Source organism: Amblyomma mixtum, chromosome 5 (genome assembly GCF_055824585.1).
Source record: "Amblyomma mixtum isolate Tamu chromosome 5, ASM5582458v1, whole genome shotgun sequence".
NCBI lineage: Eukaryota > Metazoa > Arthropoda > Arachnida > Ixodida > Ixodidae > Amblyomma > Amblyomma mixtum.
The window spans coordinates 78,373,514-78,396,015 of record NC_143016.1 but is presented as its reverse complement, the minus strand read 5'-3'; the positions used below and the strand labels follow the sequence as shown (position 1 = coordinate 78,396,015).

The 22,502-nt window shown below is 47.2% G+C and overlaps 1 protein-coding gene across 9 annotated transcripts in view; it reads right to left on the bottom strand.

Annotated features, from left to right (window-relative positions):
• para (sodium voltage-gated channel paralytic) overlaps positions 1-21,877 on the bottom strand; it is a 204,739-nt gene extending 182,862 nt beyond the window's left edge. For 7 of the 9 annotated variants that reach the window (XM_089545193.1, XM_089545192.1, XM_089545200.1 and 4 more), the window contains exon 1: positions 21,255-21,877. The gene's annotated coding sequence lies outside the window, so the exon portion shown is untranslated. The remainder of the gene's footprint in view (positions 1-21,254) is intronic. The other 2 variants (XM_089545198.1, XM_089545199.1) reach the window with 1 other exon arrangement.
• Positions 21,878-22,502: the final 625 nt, after the last annotated feature.

Here is a 22,502-nt window from a genome sequence, read left to right as displayed (position 1 = left end):
AAACTCAGCTTCCAACAAAGAACGGAACGTACGAGAGACATTCTCAAACACTTCATCTTGTAGGGAAAAACTCTAGTCGCCTTGACGCTACGCAAGTTTGCTTAAGGTGCTGTTTGGCCACATCCGCCGTATTTACTTCAGCATTCGAAAAAGGAAGAATGAGTGAACATAGGAGCATGTTGAACAGCTGGGGCGTAAAGAACGACTCGGAGCGCTCACTTTTACAGTCGACCTGCTTCGCGAGAGTCATCACGTCCATTGCAATGTAATAAAATGTCGCGACATGTCGCGTGCATTTCTGTCTTTGCTGAAGGCGCGCCACAGAGCGCGCTGCCTACGCTTGAATGAACTTCTCCGAACTCTGGCTGTGAACGCTTTTTCTGTTGAAATCGACTCTGCGGCCCAAGCATTACTGTGGCGTGCATTGCGTTACGTTTTATGTTCCATGATTTGCGCCGCACTCCTTGTCAAAATCTGTGCAGTATACTGCGAAGCACCGCCTCTTGAATTACTTACGAGAATAGCAAAAAGAAAAGTGAGTCGCCCAATGGTCCAATAATGTAAGACTTGCAATCGGAGACAGCCGCATGCTCCAGTACTTGCACTATGGACAATGCTGCCTATCAGAGCCGGGCTGCATTTTCGGGCTATAGAAGCAGTGTTTCGACATAACGCTTTTGAACTAACACAAAACGCGGGAGTAAGGTTTATTTAATGACGCGAAAGCTACATTATAGAGGTGATCAGGTTACGTTTCATAAAGGTCCCTCTCCATTTGAGGCAGCCAAAAAGGCAGAATGTAAAGAAAGCCGATAACAGAAGGCGGAGCATGGAGCTGACGGAAGCGCACACTTGGGATGTATTCTTTGGTTGCGATGCATCAGGGTGCTGAACAGCCCAAGCTCAGAGAGTAAGGGCAACTAGGCCTCATGAGGTAAATTTAGGGCAGCTGAACAAAAGCACTCGGTGAGCATCGATTTCATTCCTACTAATCATTCACATAGTGCATTGCCATCCCATTATATGAAAAAAAAAGAACCCAACAAAATGATCTCTTTTTGCGAATTATCCTAAATTTAGGCAACGGTTGTGAAGGGGCACGTAATGGCACTGATGAAACGCGGATTGTTTCCCAGCGTCCGTTACACTCGACACGGTTGGGTCATCCCAAGTTTGAAGCAGTCATAATGGAAGCTGATATTTTGAGCAGCGATCGGATCGTAGTTGCGATGCTTGCGGCCGTTGTAGCTTCCTGTTCACTCCAACACAAAGCCGTTCTTTCATGCGAAAGAGCCATTGTGTATACACGCGCGTCGTACATTTCGGCCCGCTTTCGTAATCTTTAATGAAGCCATTCTATCACGTGTCCACCGAAGTGGGCGTTGGGCGCTTTGTGTATTTATAGAACTATGCGTCCGCGCTTTTGTATATGCCTGACAAGATATTCAGGAAATGCAGGAGAATGGAAGGTAAGTTCAGTCACGCTTCCTTGAAACAGCTGTTATTGAATGGCGAGTGAAATATTTTCAAATAGCCTTTTGTTTGTGAGAGTGGCAGCTAAATGCAACCAGCGCCGCCTCTTGAACTGAAGACAAAGGAAGCATTGTTTCGCTCCTGGTTCTATTCTTGCTGATGCTGCGAAAAGTAGAACCGTAAAGGTGGAATAAAGCCGCATATGAACAGGACACGTGTTTAAGAAGAGATGCATTGTTTCAGAGAACGAGAAACGTATTATTATCTTATGGCAGCCCCATTTTGGAGCGCATAGCGTTAGGGAAATCTTTGCACGATTTTAGCGGGACGGCTGTTTTTGTAGTCGGCAAACCTGTCATGCTACGTACGCGTGTTTTGTACTTATTAATAACGCCTTCCACGAAAATTTTTAAAGGCTTCGGTGGCGCACGAAGATGAATGCACGGATCAGTCTTTTGTTGGGGCAGTTGGTATTTCATGATGTAATTCTAAGCAGCGCACACGGACGATGACCGAGAGTGAGGAAGAAGAACACAGCACCTTTCGTCTTCGTCACTACACGACTGAGTGCAGCTTTAGCGCGATGGGTTTGGTACCAGCCCAAGGTTGAGTCGCGTCGCAGTTCTTGACCCTGTGGTAGCATTGTGGAATCAGTGAGAAGTTTAACTGAAAACTTCAAATTCTTTTATTTAGGTAATAATGAAAAGTAAGTGTGAGTTCCTGGTACTTCACTCCCGGTACTTACGCATGTTTCGTAATTTTCACCGTTACAAAAACGAAATGAGCGTTGTTGCTTACTTTCTGCTTTTTTTGTTGCATTAATGGCGACAAGCTGTGAATTCTGCGTCAGTTGTAATTGTGACTCAGTAGACATTGATTGCCGCCGCTTTTGTTTGCCGCAAAGAAAAAAAATCTCCGCAGGCACTGAGTAGTGTGCAGAGTAGCTGACAATCAGATGAACATGAAAACTTAAGCCCGCACACTAAGCTGGCACTCGAGCCCAGACATAAGCGGCAACTCCCGCTGACGCAGTGCTGATCACACCGCTCCATCGCTCAAATAGGGTCTTTGGACATTAGTACAAAGCTCATACCACTGCGGTCTCAACTCTGAAGGCAATTTTTTAAAGTTCTTATGTGTGTTTGTGAAACTACTGCCTGCTTCACTGAACTTCTGTTTGATGAGGGCAACTTGATCGCATTCGCTTGAAAAAAAAAAAATGAAAATAGCAGTGCATTGTGGGCGTTACATAAACGTTTACATTAGTTAAGTAGAAAATAAAACCGATCAACTTCCATAGAAGTTTTGAGACTCCATTTTATCTGGCATTCTTTGAGAACCGAAGAGAACGTGAATGCACAAAAAATGTTTTTTTTTTTCTCGCCTGTACCTAACGAATCGTAGCTCTAAGAGTGATTCGCGAAGTGAATGGAACGAATCCACCAGTTCCGAATAATGGCTTTACTGCCAACAAATATCGAAGGTACGCTTACATAATGTGATTGTTATGTTGGTGGTGTTTTATGTTCATGAACTCTAAGCAGGTACAGTCAGGCCGGAATGAAACGCGAACAGAGCATGAAAAGAAAACAAAATATTTTACCTGCCTACTTGAAGCTGAAATGTACAACTAGCCTGATTCATGTGTCTGGGTAAATTGCCTACTGAAATGCATAATCTAAAATAGGTTGTAAAGGAATATCTCGCTGCAAAGCAGAAATGTATGACATATGCGTGTTCGCGTTTCATTCCGGCCTGACTGTACGTTGCTTCTACCATCTAAAGGCAAGCTGGGCATTGTGAAGCGACACAGCTCGTTAATATTACCTCGTATGTGGTTGTTGAATGTACAGATTCTTTTCGTAGTTTATTTTCTTGCAACAGGGAGATGTTTTTTTTTTCAGTTTTTGGCTAATTGTTCGCTCTAAAGTAATTGCAAGCCCACAGAGCTGCAAGGATCCGCTTGTAAGGAATTTTGGTCGCAGACTGTTCAGTGCACTACTGAAGAACGACAGCAAAACAAAATGTATAAGAGGCTGCTTTACTACCCCATGAGTCTTAGCGATTATGCGATTTTTTAGCTATGTTTCATCACACGTTTCTCGCGCAATAAGGGACGTTTAGTATGATGGCTGCTTTTTCTCTACGAACAACGAGTGCTAACTTGTCTTTTTATTTGTTTAAACCCTCCTGCATTCACTGGCCGAGTGGTGGCTTAATTTAATGAGGAGCTCTAGCTCGTAGCCATCATGCGCTCTAACAATGAAGCTCTTCCAGGACGCGTGCGATTATGCGATAATTTTGGCTGCATAATCCCGCTACGAGGTTCGTGCTATCATTCAGGCTTGTTAAACCGGACTTATGGGTCGCTTGGTTCCGTTCATTTTTCACACAAGAATGTCAGAAGCTGGGAGAACGAACTGAGGCATCCCAGACAGGCCGTGTCCTTCTGATTACTCGTAACAGTGACACCCTGTTTGGTCATTTTTTTGTACTTTATCCTCGGGACTGTGGCAGCTTTCTTGCTCCTTGAGTCCTGTGTTTATTTTTGACTGCGGCAGCCTGTGTACTGTGTGCCATTTTATCCTTTCGCTCTGGTAGAGCCCCTTAGCGGTGATTATGCAGACTGGTATTTGGAGCTGCACGAAGTCGTTGCTATGGCGAAACAGATTGTGCCTGTGAAATGTACTGAAATAAGTGTTGTGAAGTGTTGTCCTTGCGCGTCAGTAGAGAGTGAGAGGACAGTGATTACCGGAATGTGTGCGACCTCCGATTTTTAAGCTTGTCCTGTTTCTGAGAGGCGAGTTCAGATTAAATATACAGGCCGTATTCTGTGTGTGCCTACGCTTCACATCTTGACCACATCGCACTTTTCTCTCTCTCTCTCTCACACACACACACACACACAAACACACACACACACACACACACACACACACACACACACACACACACACACACACACACACACACACACACACACACACACACACACACACACACACACACACACACACACACTCTCTCTCTCTCTCTCTTTCTCTCACACTCACACTCCACACACTCTCTCTCTCTCTCTCTCTCACACACACACACACGCACGGATGAACACACATGCACTTAAAGAAAATGTTAGACATGAAAGAAACTAAGAGCAGTATCGCCCAAAGAAAAGCGACGCTTTCTCCGTTCCGTTCTGAAATTCCTCAGCGGCCGCGCGTATATATATCTATACCGCTGTTCTTGAGCCCCGAGATTTTTCGAACCCAAGTGGAGTCCATTAGTCAGCACCTAACCCGGCCACTCTCGGGCACGGAGGCAGGCACGCAGACACAAACGAAGCCGCGTTCGCGAAGCAAGGCACAAACAAGCAAAGCGAACTGCATCGACGTTATACGGAGATACGGCATATAACCGAGCGCCAAGAGGCAAGGCCATATTGAACAGATGAACGGAAAGGGAACACGAAAGAGGGGGAGGGGGAGGAAGGAGAGAGAGAAACGTCAAGCAGTAGTAGAAGATAATCAAAAGAGGCAGAAAAGAAACAAGACGAGCGGCACATACACGCGCGCTCGCTGGCTAGCGCAGGGCTCCGTGTATCGACCACTTCCTTCACGGCGTCGGCAGCAGCGGCGGCGGTGGCCGACGCCGTATTTAGGAACCAGGACTCGCAACGCCAACCGACGGCCGAGATCTCGCGGCAGCGGCGGCATTCTGGTGCGCAAATCGCACTCTGTCTCTCCTGCTGCCCCGTCTCCGCTCGCTCCCGAGCTGTTCGCCGGTCAGCCGCTCTCTGGGTTGCATTTTTTCTTTTTAATGCAGTGGATGTATTTCTTACGATTGGCAAAGGGCGAACGCACTCCGCTCTACCCCCTTCTGATCCGTGAACGTCTTTTGCGGGATTTCTGTTTCTCCGAAAGCCCGGAATTCGGACTAGGTTGAAATGCCTGAGCTGCGCATCCTGCGCGAGGCGAGCGCCTTACTAAGCCTGCCAGAGATGCGCTCCCGACGGACCGTGCAAGTAAAACTTACCGGGAATTCGGGAAGAAAACGGGAAAGCAATGGACTCCATTCCTCGCTTGATACGGCAGTCGGCCGCGATGGAAAGAAAAAAAAAAGAAAGCAACCTCGAACGGCTTTCAAATTTTTGAAAGTTGAACTCTGAAGAAGCCTGAAGGTTACGGGAAGTGGGACGCATAAAGTAGCTTTAGAAAACAAGCTTTGTGGAAGGCGGCCCCGCTGCATCATTTGTGCTGTACTCTCAGTTCTGTACGCGGTCCTTGTCTGACAAGAGAAGAAATGTTACAAGAAATTTTTCTATACGTTTCGTGAACCCTAAAGATTGCACAATGACCGTTGGTTGCATGCAGTCCAGTAGGCAGATGAAAAAAATAAATAAGGAGGAATCTCAACTGATAACGCCGTTTACTGCTCTCTGATTAAGAAAGCTGGCAGGTTAGTTCATTGTACGCCTAGATTATCCCGTTGCATTAAATGCATAATGTGAATTCCTTTTTGCATTATAGGGCAGATTCTCGTCGCGCTTTTCTTAACAGAGCTCCCATAAAGGTCTACGTATTCTGCTGGGCTATCATCTACAGTTGTAAATAAGCATGAGTGCTCATGCTATTCACTTAATTTTGGATCTCCAATGTTTACCTGTCCCCCCCGGCGAAGTCAATCTATGAGAGCGCTTGCTGTATGAGAGACATTAACTCGTCTTCCGGCGAACGGCGTCAGCACAGGTGCATATGGGAAGTGCAGGTGTAGAGTCTTTGCACAAGTGCACAGGTACACCTGTGCGTCTTGTAGAACAGATACATTTTTAACATTAATGCGTCTATATTGGAGTAAAAAGGAGCTGTCTCCAACGCATTCCCTTTTGCAAAAGGTATTGCGCTAGAGGATAGGTCACTTTCCTTTTTACTCCTGTTTAGGGCGCATAAGAAAACACAAGAGTCCGGACACTGGAAGGCAAAGGGTAACCTTTTAGTATTTCCCATGCATTAAAATTGCTTTTCTTTTTTGAGTGAAACATCCATACAAAGTCAAAGAGGCATGCCTTGGTGTAGTGCTCCGAATTAATTTCGACCTACCACGGTCCTGACAACGTGGTCAGAAACCTCAGTACACGGGTTGCCGGCTTTATTCGGCTCATTCCACATCTAGCCGCCTGAATCAAGGAAGGGAACAAATGCCCGCTATATCAGAACGCTACTGCCGCTGAGCCGCTGCGGCGGGTCATCTGATACCCCATTTCTCTGTAATCACGCTGCGCATGCAAAACGGTTCATAATTTACGACACGATTCATATTCGGAAACCGCGCGAGTTTTACTTGTTTCGTTTTTGCTTGTTTTTTTTTCTCAGAAAATAAAGGGCGGCCGCCGCGCGCTTCCAATGATGTTTGAGAGACGAGAAAGCAATTTTGAAATTCTTGAAAAATTAATTGCGCATTTCGAATGAGCACACTGAGACATATTTTTTTAATTTCTCATTTAAGAATTTTAGTGAGTCCTCGCGCAGTATGTTGCTGGACCCACAAAGCTTGCCACCGTAGTTCCAAGCTGTGCAGAGTTCGAGACGCATGGATGCACGGTTGGGCGGTCAGAAAAAACAATGTGCGCACGGGGAAAGTTGAAATGGAAGCGTATAAGAAACTTCATGGCTTTAAGACAAAGGCGGTCGACCGAGCCCAAGGGAGACTAAAATACTAGTGCCTGCAGCTATATATTAGAGCGAGGACTCGAAGTTATATACAGAAGGAACAAATGGCGAGAGAAAGAGCAGAAAAATGTGTACTAAACATATATGCGGAGGACGATCGCCATGCTCGCGAGGCTCGCAGTCGACAAGACCCTGTTGTTCTTGCAAGACCTAGCAGCAGCGAGAGCAGCGCCGGCGACCACACGTAGACGGCGAACCTCATCAACTTCCCGAACGGTCTTCTCGGACGAGGTTCGTGCTATGTGGACCGTGGTAGAGCGAGAGCATAGGTAGCGTCAGCGCGACGCAGCATGCAGCCGCAACCAGTGCACAGCTGCCGGGTCACGCCAGTTGTTTAACTGGGCCGTCGCCTAATTTAGCTGATTTTTTAATTTGGTTTTCACGCGCGCTGACAGTGACAAACGTCTAGCTTTCAGAAAGATCGCGTAGTAAACGCATTAGATATTTGAGGTGAAAATTATATTGTGTATACGTTTGACAGGCAGTAGTAGTATTGCACTGTGACAACAACTAGGCCTTCAGTCACCATTCCATACACTGATACCATTCAAGGGCTAGGCGACCAGTGAATGACCCTGTGTCGATGGCCCATATGTAAAAAAGACATTGGACACCGAACACAATATAGAAAAGCTCACAGCCTTTGGAAATTGTCTTTAGCCACATTTGATGCCCCTCTGACATGTTCGGATAGGAATAACTGGCACTCCACCTGATCTCTGCGCAGGGTTGTGTAATTGGAGACAAGGCCAACCCGGAAAACTACAAGTTGTGCCGAGGTATACAAAGTGAAACCAGCACAGCGAGTGAGTGGCGGCAGTAAGACTCCGCAGTCGCACGCACGTCACATTGTGTTGTTGACGACGGCATATATAACAAACATGAGCAATTAAAACTACTAATTCGATTACAGATAAAATTTTCAGCGCGCGTTGTGTGTCAGTTTAACGCGCCAGCTATATCGGCGCCTTCTACTCAAACCAAATTCTGCCTCTGCGCAAAACGACGAACCACCTGTGCAACTCCGTGGTACTCAACTGCTTCAAGTGTATTTGCAGTGCCAGAATTTGTTCCGCAAGGGCATCACTAAGCAGTCTGTAGACGTCTGGCATGTTTCGAGACGGTGGACTGGAGCGCATGCGTAGCTTGGACCAGCCGACCACACCTCGCTCGCGCATGACGTACCGTTTCGACACCATCCCCAGGTTGACCAGCCCTGGAGAAATTGGCCCTGGACACTCTCTTTCTTGCTTTGCGCCTTATCTCTCTACCTTCCTTGCTTACCCCCCCTCCCCAAATGCTGCCTGAGAGACAGTGCGGGTGTCTGCTGCTTTACTGGTTACGCTGGACGAAACGAATTTTTTGTGCTCACTACAACCACGGAAAAAAAAGCTAGAAAACAGCCTGCACAGTATTAGGCTGCCTACCATGAAATGGTAAAGCTTTAAAATGTACTGCTATTTTATTTTTGCAAAAAGGAGTGCTTCCAAGAACGGACGTCCTGTTAACAGAAATCTGGGCATGAACAGCATTTCGCAAGATGTGATGGCGACTATTTGCTGCGTAAAGAGGAACCGCTACGACTCTTCAGACTGTTTGTCCACAGACATGAGTTGAGGCGGTTTAAAGCCTGCAATAAGCCATGGAACGGAGTCCACGTAGGAAGCTATACTTTTTCTTTCCAAATTTTGGTACCATGAAACTGCTTACTCCTAGATTGCCGAGCACGAAATGTGTAATCCGAAGGATGCGGTTATGAGCCGTAGCTTTTGAACCCTATGAGTTCCAAAAACATGCCGAGAGGGTTCACTGTCCCTATCTTTATCTTGCTGGAGTGACAGGGATGAAGAGGTGAGTTGCGCTCTAACGTATTCTCGGTAACGCCCTGGATACGCAACTTGCAAAAGCGTACTCTGGTTAATGAGAGGCATGCCGTTGTTTTATTTATTGAAAGGTCAGTGCAGCAAAGCTGGACCGGGGTACTAGACGTAGAAGCCCCGCAAAGTTTAGCGCAGGGAAAACTTAATGTTCGTCTCGACTATGTTTTCAGAGACTAGTATCAGAGAAAGAAGAAAAGTACTGTTCAACGAACTCATTTGCGAGAAGAATCGCAGATTTCCTGTTGTTTTTGTTGCTTTCCTGAATCAGGATTTCACTACAATGAAAAAGACATGAGCCAGCACTTAACGGCACAGCGCTAAACTCCACCTTAAGGCCGTAAACATGTTTGCTGATGGTGCATTAACACGGCTGATAAAAAAAAAATTCTTTGTCAGACTGCTGTCAGTTGGTGATCAAGCTTTAAATATGTTTCTTTTTCTTTCGAGCTTCCTCACGATATACAAAACGAAAGCGATGTTGAAAGTCGGCTATACGCACAAAAGTGCGTGCTACATCACGAAATAAAGGACTTTGTTGACTAGGTTAAACTTATGATGATGATGGATTTTTGTGGCGCAGGGGCATCTGCGGCCAAAGAGCGCCACGGCACAAGGTGTTTTCGTATTGCTCAAGGCGGGGTCAAAGACCCATTTCCCACGCATTTCACCTGATTAAGCCGAGCACCAGACCAGGGGAAAGCTTGTACCCATTGTATCACCGATGGGGTACCCAGCGGCACTGGGGGATCGAACCTCACACCTCCCGCATGCGAGGCGGATGCTCAGACCGCTAGGGCAACGCTGCGGTTCGCTAGGTTAACCGGATACAGCTTTAAGAAGAGCTGCATAGTGGTGTAATAAGCGGAAGGTGACAATTAATTTGCAAAAAACAATTAAGTCGATTACAAGAAAAGTGTATAAATTAGATTATGTGGGTTGTATCAATAATGTCAGTCACCAAAGTTATCGGTAATTGAAGGTTCTAATCATATCTGTTTTAAATTGAAAAGTGCATGTGAAAAGTGTCACCAGCAATGCTATGATAAAGTTGTTCTTGATATAAAGCGCTTTGCGGCACTCTACACAGGGTACAAACATTCTAACCCATGTTGCACTCCCTGCCTTGTTTTAGAGTGCACCAATAGAGTTTGGGTCCCTTTTAGCTGCGTTACGATGCTTGATGCTTGAAAAGGTTCTAACAAAAGCCCTGCGATTCATCTACAACTGTTACCGATGAACACACTCTCCGATCGCATCGCTACGCTCCGCAGACCGTTGCACGTTGCCCAACCAAGCGATATGGCATATTTATGGTCTTATACTTACCAGTAGCAATTAATTCAAGACACTATTTCAAGACTACGTTAACAATAATCACAGGAGGAAAACTCGACAGATACATGTGCTCTCACACTTGAGGATTTCTTTATCACAATAACGGTTTCCAATATTCATTTTTCCCGCAAGAAGTTAAGACAAATAAATTCCATCCATCGATTACTGCCCAGCAGCAGCTGACAAATCTGCAGATCTTGCTGAAAGTTTTGTTCGCACATTTTTTTCGCCATGACTATGTTAATTTGAACGTGCAGGCTGCGTCGCATTGTGATATTCTATTTGCCAAAATTTACAGGTGCAAGTCCTGTTATTTTGTCTGCATTGATCATTTCCTTTGAGCGTATTTCATATTTGTCGTCCTTCTGTTAGGCCTTCAAAGTCAAGCCAACGATACTGCACCCTCGAGCATGTAATTTCGAGGCACTTCTGTAAAGATGCCTGAAGGAACTCGCAATATTCCGATATAAAATGCCCCATCACAAGATGACGGAGCGCACATACTGGCGGGTGCATGATGTGCTTGCTTCTTAAAGGAAAACACTCCTTATAACTCTCGAAACGAATATGTTACAGAGTCGACCGGATAAAGTAACATATGGCTTTATTTGATATGCAGCTTTTTTACGATTAATAAAAGACATGCACGGGAATATGCGTATTGAGAATTCTTAGAAAGAGCGAACTGTTAAGCCGGGCTTAATGAGACATCAGCACAAGCGACAGGCGAAACGAGGTATCGGCTTATCTCACTCAGTTGCTTTTAACCTTATTTATGCGAAGTGAACAACTTCATGAATCTCGAAAATAAACGTATGTAAAGTGCTCGTACAGCGTAATACACGATTAGGCCGAACTAACGAGACGTAAGAGAAGCTGAAAGTCGCGGGGTATGCTTGATTATTCCACGCCTTCCTTCTCTGAACACTGCCCAGTTTGGCTCGTTTAGTATGCGCAGGCTTGCAATAAGCCCAGGTGATTAGTCCATAGTAGGTTAGAATCGATCGATATATATATTCTCTGCGAAGAGTCCTTGCAACGCTTTCCGCAGTATACGCACACACACGCACACGCACACGCACTTAGCGATTGTGTTCTGGAGATAGCGACTTTTGATGTTTATGGTTTGGTTGATGTGATTGGAAGTTATATATGATTGGAAGTTTAATTTCTCTTTAGATGAACCTAGGTAATACTACTCCATCCATCTTTTCCTGTTAAAACCGCACTTCCAGTATGACGTCTATGAAATAGAATTTTTTTTATTACCATCCAGCACTGCATGACACTCTCATTACGTTAGGCTTCTGAGCGCATCTATCACCATTATAATGTTCCAATTTATCACGAAAAACAAAAGCGTTTATTCATTTATATTACTCTGAACCTCTCGCAGTTAGTATCGTCTTCAATCTGATATTTTTGTTATATACTAAAAAGGGAGCGTTAAAACTGGTCTATCAAATAATGCACATCTAGGAACTTCTGTGAATATTCTATTTTAAGAAACTGTGCACTAATATTTATTCCCATTATTCATCTCATTCCTATGTAACTAATCGGAAGTGAGGGTAAACAAGGCAGTAGCTTACGCAGTAGGGATGGTAGCAGAGTTATTTTACGACTAGCGCAGTCAGTGCTCAGCTATCGTTCAGAACTAAAACTTAAACTTCTCGATACAGTTCACACAGAAATGGTGTCGCTCTTGATATCAGAAAACGCATTGCGACGAGCTTACAAAATAAAGGTGCACTGGATTTGTCCACTGGGAACAGACGTATAAGAAAAATACTTCAGATTAAGCGTATCAAGGCTTTCACAACACTTGGTATGTTGCAGGTTAGTAACTTCTTGACGCAGTCGCGCGCATGAAGGCTAAGGCAGTGTTAGGTGCGAATCATTATCGCACGCTGCAGTAATGTCCTGGCTGTTGCTCTCGTACGTAACAATTCTGCCTGCCCTCGTGCAGTGCACTCTAACACGCGACGCTGTACTTGACTTCAGCTACTATTATGTGCAACTGAGAAGCGAATAGGCGACCGGCTTTAAATTATGATGCAAGAATTACTGCATGCGCCTCCTATGGCCGGAAACAAATGACGTAACTTGCGATGATCGACAAGACAGGATTCGTTGCTGTCTTCTCGCGTTCTCATTAGGAGGAAATGGTCTTGAGCCTAACTGCCCAGATTGCTTGACAAGTAGATTTAATGAGAAACTGGCTGCTTAATGTCGCCATGCATGATGACACAGAACATATGGTTCTCTTTACACCGAAGTCAGATATGAATGTTCAAATGTCCGGTTCTTCACTACCGGCACTCGGATATATTTGTGCTTCAGTGGCTGTGGAATCATAAAAGGTAACTAAATATACGGTGAAAAATAACGCCCTTGGGTAACAAAGAGTTAAATTATTGAAAAATATCCCTGGCGTCACAAAACCTGAATGCTGCGCGCACGTTCCCAGACACACGATTTAAATCGATATCAAAAGGCATTCGGTATCAGTGCTATCAACTTTATCCCCATTTGAATTGGAGGTACGGTCATTGAAGTTTTTTGTTGTTTGGCGGAGAGGGCTTACTATTGAAGTCAGACATTTCGTAGCGTACCTTCTGTGTCTGTGGCACGTCGTACCGCGGCTGTGACGTGGTAAAAATGTTTAAAAATGTTATTGACATTGAGATTTGATAATCTTTTGTGTTATAAGGAAAATTAATATTATTAGTATACTGTGCTAGGTACCAGCAGACATAACACGAAGTCAGAGGTCAGACAAGGAGGTCAGACAATGCGTAATTATCGTCTATTTAAAGTGACTGTGTCCACACAGAGTATACACTCATCCTGGCAACGATTGTATAAGCGGTCGTGTAGAAAACGAGAATGAGAAGAATCACACTACAAGAAAGACAGTCAGTCTTCTAGCTTTGTCAGAAGATTTCCGCGCGAACTGTCTCGTCCACTTCTGAAATGAGCTTCAAGTTCACAGTCACAATGCGACGCACGATCGCGAGGCGTCCATGCAGCATTGGCTGGCTTCAGTAATTCTCGGGAAAGACTGAGGAGACATCGGCAACAAAACCCGCTGTAACCCGATGGCCATAAAACAAGACTTCTAGACTGTTCTTGACCATTTGAAAAGAGTGAAAAAGCGTTATGTATGGTCAGCGATCTCAGAAACATTGAGCACGTCTCCGAACCGCTCTCACTATACCCGAATCGGCGACCCCGACTTCGACGTATAAAAACGTATATACGACCGACTGAATGCGGCGTAAGGCGATGCCGCAACTGCGACGACGCTCTTTAAACAGGCGCCGGCTAGACGGCGCGCGTATTGCGTCGGCGTATGCTTGTTTCGCGTCTTCGAAGCGTGCGCGCGCCTTATAATGGGCGCGCGTGGTTCTAGAGAGACATCGTTGACCTCGGTGGCGGCAGAAGCAGCAGCAGAAACAGCGGTGGCGTGAAAGAGGCGTTGAGTCACGCGTGGGCGGCGGCTGCTGTGGAGACCTCTGTTGGTTCGGAAATTATACGTACACGCCACCTTAGCGTGGCTTGCTTAGACGAGTACAACGCACGGAGTCTCGGCGGGCGGCGTTGGATGCTCACTATATGCGAAGGAATCGCGAAAGGAAGGGCGGTGGATGACTATGTTCGTTTCTTAGAGTACTAGGTGCCTTAAGTAACATCTTTTCACGTAGATTTGTGCCGGGGTATTAGCGGGTCATGAGTCCGCAAGTAAGGGGCGGAAAGGAGAGTTGGAGAGGGAGAGCCATTTAAAGAAGGGGCATCGCCACCACACCCACTGGACATAAACATCTTAGCTTTTTTTTTGTTCATCGCAACACGTCTAGGATTAGTCTAGTAGGCGGCTTACTTTCTCTTCACGTCAGCGCCGAAAACGCTACCGTAATACTTAAAGGCATTCGAAGAGACGGCGCTGTTCAGACGTCTGGGAGAAGCAATGCTATTGACGAAGTGGTAAAACTCAAACGAAGAAAATTTATCGCAGGGGCTTATTTAAAGTGTGCGCCGTGAGAGAGAAAGGAATTTTAATGAGGGAAAGGTGGAGACGAGCTTTTGTTAAGTATTAGCACTCACAAGCAGCATGACCATTACGCTAGACAAATTCTTTTTTTGTTATTGATCTCATGCAGCGAGGCATCGGGGAAAGAAACATAAGGGCTGTTAATATTGCTCTTTCATTAACTGGGGGATAAGTTCTGTCAAGGCGCCAGCTTTCTTCTACGAAGCAAAAGTGTGGAATGAAGTTTGCAGACGAAAGAAAAAGACGGCAGCCCAAATGATTAAGCTAAGGCTCTATAAAAACTACTTCAGAAAGTAATAGCGGGAAAGGTGATTTAAAAGATAACTCGATAAGAAGGTACAGCATTGTTACCACGCTGCGCCAATTCAGTGTAGTAACAATGTTTCTATTTCTTGTTTTTTTTTTTTTGCGAAAGCATGCGCTTCCAACGGAGCACAGTGAGTATGGCCAGTTTGTAGTCGGGATAATTTTTTCCTCTCCTATTTTTTTTGCGAACATATATATGTGCCACTGTGCTAATAAGCTTACTGTTGGCCTCATCGTGACAGCGTGGCAAGCGGTAAAGGCACGAACGTACATTATGCCCTACATAGTGAGCATCCGTGAATATCCCTACGGACGCAGCTAAGACTCAGCACCACAGACATTACAAGCTTTTGGCTGTTGCTGCGAATGCCTTCTCACCAGTGCAGAAGTGTGTACTGTGGAGGAGACTGGGGCCTATCGAGGAACGTGTACGTACTGGCTTTAGGGCACAAACGCCTGAATATCTAACTCAGCGGTAGGGAGAAGGGATAATATTCAAACTGACCCTGAATTTTTCCGTTAACATACAGAAAATGTGATGGTGCAAATACATGAGTGCTGTTTCTGCCGAGCAGCAGTAAGTTGTTCGTACGTCTACACAGACACCACACAGCCAAACTGTGACCCCCAAAGTAACACCAGCGCCTTTTCGAGCGAAATAAGAGGGCAGCTTGCGGTGAACCTCGCAAATAAAAGGAAGGAGTTCGGTAAGATGCTTCCGATAATATTGAAGCAGATAAATCGGCGAAGTCGAACAAAAATATTTGTGACAAATAGTATTTTGCGGTTTGTGTTCGATAAAGCGAATATCTTTCATGGAAAACCATTTGTAGATCTAGAAAACTACAGTTAACGACTACAAATATACAACGCTTTCTGCAACGATGATGACGCACAGACATGCCCAGGTGCTAAATGATAACAAAAACAGACGAACTCCGTTTTCTTTGCATCTAAAAGACAGTTAACGGACGGTGCGCCTATTTGCGCTCCGAATAGCTTTCATAGCCTGAAGTGGATGTTTGAATGGCCATTAGAAGGGGAGAACTTTAACAGCCATTTGCCAACAAAACATCGCAACAGGATAACAACAACAGCCCGACGAAATCACAAATATCGAAAAACTCGCGAGGAACGTACAAACGTCGGCTGTTTATCACGCAGAATAAAACATTAATTGCAGCGTCGCGTCATAAGCATGAGTAATAACAGAAGGCATGCTGTCAAACATTAGCCATGTGGATTTAGTACCTAATTTTATTGTTGTTGAGTACACGCAGAGGCATAAATTATTCGCAGACTGTTTACAGCCTTGAACGGTCGAACGAAACGCTGGCGGAATGTCGTACATAAAAGAAACCGGAGCGAATTTGCTATTCTAGAAAAAAAAAAAAAGAAACACCGAGATCGCTTAGACCCTTAAGCTGATTGATACACTGTAAGTCCTGCGGAAATAGTTCTGCCTCGATACAAACTAACGCCTGCAGTACTAGGTACGCACCTCAGCACAGACCTCGGAATCTGTTTCCACCATCGAGGTTTTTACGATCACTCAGAAGCTTTACTACGTGGGTGTTTTTATGCTGTTTACAGATCGAGACGAAGCCACAATGCGAACTGAGACCTTCGAGTAGGACATCTGACTGACGAAGCTGACACTTTCTTCCATACGGTCACTTTGAGGCATTCGCGTTGCTTTGATGCACCTTGATACAACAGCGTTAAAAGTAAATGTTTTCAAAACCCTTCTTGCCTTTGCTTTTCGCATGTAGAGTGCTGCCTGCACTGCCTATGTTTCTGCATCAATTCACCTCTCAGTTAGTGCCGACGATACACCGAGCTTTGCAGTGTCATCCGCTGTAATCACTTGCTTTTGCTCACGCTACGACATGCAAATTTAATCTCCTAATTAGTTTGGCCTGCACACGGTTCGCGTCAAAGAAGTAAAAAGTAAAGTAGAAAAGGCGGTAAAGAAGTGGAAATAATAAGGAAGTGCAGAAAAAAAGTGAACGTTTTTCTCGTTGAGTTCCAAAAGTAGGACGCGTGAATTAAACTAATACACAGACCCAACTTCCCCTAGTTAGTCCTAAGCAGGATAGATAGCGAGGGGCGATGTAGAGAAAGATGTTTGGCGAGGGTGGGTAATGCAGAGAGAGAGTCCAACGCTCCGTCACGGTGGCTTTTGAGCGTTCACGCAAGTCGGAGGAGAAGAAGCGGCCGCAGTCGTCGACAGACGGCAGGGGCCGAGTAGTGCCGTCGCGGAGGGAGCGGGCTGCCGAAAATGCCCGAGATCAATCGTTCCGAGCTCATGGCGTATTGATTGGCCCCTCGACTTCCCCTCGATACGGCGTGTTGACGTCTGAAACGCGCGGTCTCATTGTGCGGTGCGTCGGGATGCCGGATGTTGTGCGGCCCGCTTTTGAGCTGAGGAACGCCACCCTCTCCCGTCCTCTCCGCTTTCCTTTTACACTGCTGGCCCACTCACGTCAAATGTCGGCGCAGCGGCGTTGAGCGCGAGCGATGACCGAGACCGAGCGTAAGCAGCGACGAATAAAGTTGGGTGTGGGTCGTTAAGGATTTGGACAGAACGTCGGGAAGAATTTATGGGACGTATCGAGCTGTCTGCGTTTACTGAATAGTCAGTTGTGTTTATAATACACTCATTGAGCGCTTCAGCCCACCTCTGAAATGTTTGCTGCCGCTTCCCGTCATCCACTAATAGCTAGTTGATTTTCGTAGCTTTCTTATACGTTCTTTAATCTAGCTCTTCTAGAACACTATCTTCTCCCCCTTTTATCTCAGCTTGCCTCACTATTCCGTCCTCACCGGTGCGTTGCAAGTGTGACCCCTCCTGACATTGTCGAATCCCTTCTTTATTTCTGCTTGCCAGATAAAGGTTTCCCTGATCCAAATACTTGAAGGCATTCAACGGTTTTCAAGCGGCCCCAATTCTCGGACGTTCATGCGAAGTGGTAACCGAGGAATGTAGTAAGGGCAGTAGCTGCAAGTAGTACTACACCGCCGTCCATGACGACATTTGTGGCATTATACGCGTGACCAGAGTGTTTGGTGGCCCCTTGTTTGTTGGTCCCTGCTGTTGGTCTGCTATTGGCTGCAATATGACACCCTCTCCGACAGTGCTGCCTATGGACTACACATTTTTTCCGGTGATTGAGATATAGAGTCTGAGCTGAATGTGGAATCGAAGGAGTTACACATCATTCGCTGCAACGACACGCAACATGCCGTATCCAGAAATCGGTAACTAGAATTAGCTGGGATGACTGCATCATCACACCTGGCATTTCGAACTGTTGTGTTCTTTACATTTCAAACAAGGGTGAAAGAATGCGCTTGGAGCGTCTATGACGTCGCTAGTCGTTATCTCCGAAGAGTTTGTCGGTTCGGCTGAGGACATTCAGCTGAAATAACGTTTTATCAGTCACCTATTTTATTCTTTCCAATGAAACTGACAAACTTTCTTACTCGCATGTTCTTAATTGATGCCAAAATATGAGAACAGTTCGGAAGGAGACTGAAAACTGTGAGTGCGAGTGAATGTCACAGTTCTGGAAATCGCTAAATGACATCGGAGAGGCAAAAGAAAACGAAATGTAAATACATAAACTGCCCGTTAGCTTTGCTTTTTCTTTCTCAAGAAAAAAAGTACTTCAGTGAGTGAAGTATGTTGAACTAGCTGGTATAGTTCTCACAGATGGGTTTACAGTACAACGTCACGGACACTTTCGCGTTATTTTCATTGGCTTTTAGCGTGTGGCCTATTCTGAACATGTACACAATAAAGATAACGATAACTTTCACTTCCTAGAAACGCAGTCGCAAGGAACGAGATACTGGACGAGCGCTCGTCATATCTGTCTTTCTATGCGACCTTGTTTTACCACAGCCAAATTTTCTTTGACAATCGCTTTGAACCACTCAACGGGCATATAATGAGCGCGCACGTCGTCAGTATAGCACATCAGCCATTATACCCTCTGTCTTAAGTCTGCACTTTTCGGTATTTATTGTAACACAACCAGATTGTGACGAAATCTTTTCCGTTTCTCGCCTATTTCTCCAGTGGTGTTCCAATACCTCCTTCACGAACAATTGACATCAACCAACAATTAATCGACGCAAAATGCGAAGGAATTTTGTACTGAAACACTGGAAGACAGCCCTCCCAGAAAACAGGTGCGCGAGTTTAGGCGATGTAGTGCTAAACGCTCCATTCAGCAGACAGTTTAATACCATGACCTATTCGTCAATATTTGCCGCAGACATATTACTAAAAAGGCTGGCACGATCCCCAGCACAAATGCATGTTTTAAGGCGAATTACTCTAGTGCGACGCTTTTCGAATAATAAAAATAAATATCTTTCATCGCATATAACGCGAATATAAAGGAAAGTTAATGAGCGAGAAGCCATGTCTATTGATGAAGACACTGATTATAGGGTTTTGTATTTAGCAACAATGACAAAAATAGATTAAACCAGCGCCCGAACCAAATTTGCGTGTTGCGAAACGACCACTGACGCATATGGGCGTGTCCCATTTTGCGTCCTCGCATCTATGACGTGGTGATCACATCGAGAAAAAAAAAAGAATAGAGGGAAGGAATGTGAGAGGGGTGGCGGGATAACTGTTCCAAGCTCACTTTTTTTTCCTATAAGCATGAATAAGTGCGCGTTTACTGCGGCGGATTTTCTTCGTTTGTATACCTCTCCAAGAAAGGAACCCACAATAGACGCATCAACACACACGCGTTCAAAGTATGGAGTGCTTTTATCGATAACAACCCGAGTGACTTATCGTGGTAACGATCTGCGGAGGACATGCAATGTCTGGTAGCTCCTATTCTGAGTCGCGCAATACGGTCGATACTACTTTTAGGCAACAATACAATGCGCTTCGTCACCGGCAACGAGCCAAAATTCTTCTTAATCGAATGACTGTCACTCCCATTGTCAAGTAAAGCAATGCAATCAATGGCGAGCATCATCATTCGCTAAACCTCTCTTTCCATAGGCATAGGATCCTTGCGAGAAAAAAAAAGGAGTCGCTCTGTTAAATGGCACAATATTTGGAACACCCATGAGCACTGCGTGGGTGCGCCATCGGTCGATGGGCTGCAATGGTGCGAAAAAACTGGAACGACTAAGAACGTGGCCAATATTTTCTTTCAGACAAAATGCAGAACCTCCGGAGCACCTAGTCCTGCGTGATAGATAGACTCTGGAGAATCTCATCAATGGAAGGCCTTTGAAAATTACACAGCGACATTAACACACCCTTAATAGAGATTGGTGTTTTAGATGACACTGCTGGCCACGGCAGCCACTAAACTGGTGTAAAGTTCAGTATAGTTCAGTGCCATAGGCAACGCTTTAGAGCCGCGGATGTTTTCTTGCATACTCATTCGACTCTGCGAACAGCAGAGATAAACACCAATGACGACGTCGGTTGCTACCTGAATGCGGCTTGCTAAGAAACACGTTCAAAGTCACCCCTGTCCGAGGGCCTCTACCCTGTAATGTACGTGTTTCAACAGCCATTACGGATATTAAGATATTCACAGTAGGGAGTGGCAGGGCATTGGTAAAAGTTGCATTCTCCTCCCTTCCAAACTTTCCGAGTTTGCGTACCTTTTTCCAGACAAATTCGTTCGCGGCGTAAACACTCCCCCGCGGTCCAAAACAAACCAGCCTTCGAACAGCATGACTTGGCCGCACAAGTCGCACAGCTCGGCGTAGTGTCCTCGAATTTCAGCTCAATTCACTATCGACCTCTTCAGATCCTCTCTGGGGAGTTAAAACCGGCCTCTGCCGTCGCGGCCACGCGATAAAGCAGCTGAGAGGATCGGAACCTTTGGGGGGGCACTGCGCATATTTGGACAGCCGCTTAGGCCTAGTGTCGGCGCACGTCCCGTCCCGAAAGTGGGTCACCGGCATTGGCAGCGCTCCTCGCACGACCTGCTCTGCCCTTTGGGCGCAGAAAGGCGACCCGGCAGCGCCCGGTTGCGGGCAGAAAGAGGGACTGGTGCAGAGGCAGGGGTCCGCGGACAGGCGTGTTTCTTGGGCGGATCCCGCTGGCTTTGGGAGCGCGCGGCCCAGTGTAGCCGTCGCGCGAGGTAGGTGTGTGCGGGCTGCGGAGGGAATGACGCTACTCGGTCTGCGCTCACACGCGCTGGCCGACTCGGCGGCTGCCTCGCCTTACACGCGTCCGGTCTCTGCGGGACTGCCGCGGGCCATCGGGAAGCGCGTGGAGCGGCTGTCCGCACCGGGACGGGGTGCCGTGTGCCGTTGGCTTTAGGCCTAGTGGCGCCCTTGCCCTTTGCCCCCCTCCCCCCGCGTCTGCGACCCAGGTCGCGGGGCATGATCGGCGGCGGCCCGAGTCCGGGTCGCGGGCCGGCGGCTTGCCCCGGAGGCTGGAGCGTCGCCTGCGGGGCGAGAGGGCGTCCAAGCGTGGCTCACCTTGGAGAAGTGTCTGCAGCTAGAAGCTCGTCTTGATTCCGGGCCGTCGTTCCGAAGGGAAGCATCATAACGCGGCGGCGGGCGGCTCGCACAGCGGCACGCAGGGCTGGCCCACTAGGCTGCTGCAGAGGCCGCCGGGGCGCGGGCGCATGATCGCGGGTGCACCTTCTCAGCTGCAGGCCTAGCGCGGAGGGCGGGCCGGTCGGGCGCCCCTAGGCCGGCTCGCTCACGCGGTGACGCACGGGGGGCAACCTCCATTTACAGAGCATCGTCCCCGGCCTGCCACCATTGGAGCGCGGGCGGCGGACGCGACACCGTTGCTGAGGTTGGTGCTCGGGGGCTCCGTCGAAGACCTGCTGGCTCGCCGCGACGACGCACTCTGCGCGGCCACACGACCCGGGCCCCCAAAAACTGCTCGTGCGCTGCTCGTCGACGCTGCCTACTTCCCTGGGGCGGCGCAGTGTTATGGTCGCATCCTCGGGGCCGGCGGTATTCCGTGCGGGTTTCCTTCTTGGTTCGGCGGCGGCCCGTTCTTGGGCGGTTCGTGACGCGAGCCCGCTGCTGCAGCTGCAGCCCTGCTTCGATCCAGGCCTGTCCTGCTGCCTGGGCGAGTCGCTGTTCCTTCGATCGGCGCCACTCCCCCCCGGCCGCTTGGACCGCGGTGTCCCCCCTTCGCTTTTCCCCCCTACGGACGCGGCCCCCCCTCCGTGCCGGCGGCGCCATCTGGAGAACGCACCGGGGAACAGAACCCCGACCGGTCTCGCCCCGTCTCGTTCGGGATGAGAAGGCCCGCGAGACCTCGCTTTTTATGACATTGATTCGGGAAAAGGGGAAAGGGTGCACAGGTTTTCGGGGTTCTTTAGGGAGGTGCCGGAAGTACAGGAACTGCGCAGACGCGAAGGAAGCGGGAAGGGGGCGCCGGTTCAGCGCAAATGTGGGTCATTCTTCGCCTTTGTCTCGCCCTCGTCTTCAACTCTTGCGCTGTCAAATGTATCAGGCGCGTCTCCGCTGCTCTTGTTACGGTGCGCTTTAAGCGGCTTCACGTGGCGGCAGATCAATCCCTAGGCTTCACGCCAATTGCGTTACTCTCGTTAGTGGTCCTTGTTCCACCCTGTTTGCAAATACATGCGGGAAATACTATGCTCTCCCGTTCCGCCCCATGCAGCTTATAAAAGTTCCTGTGGTCGCTCGTCGCTTACTTGACCGATGGCATGCTCATTCGCGCTGACCTTAATTGTAGTGGCAATG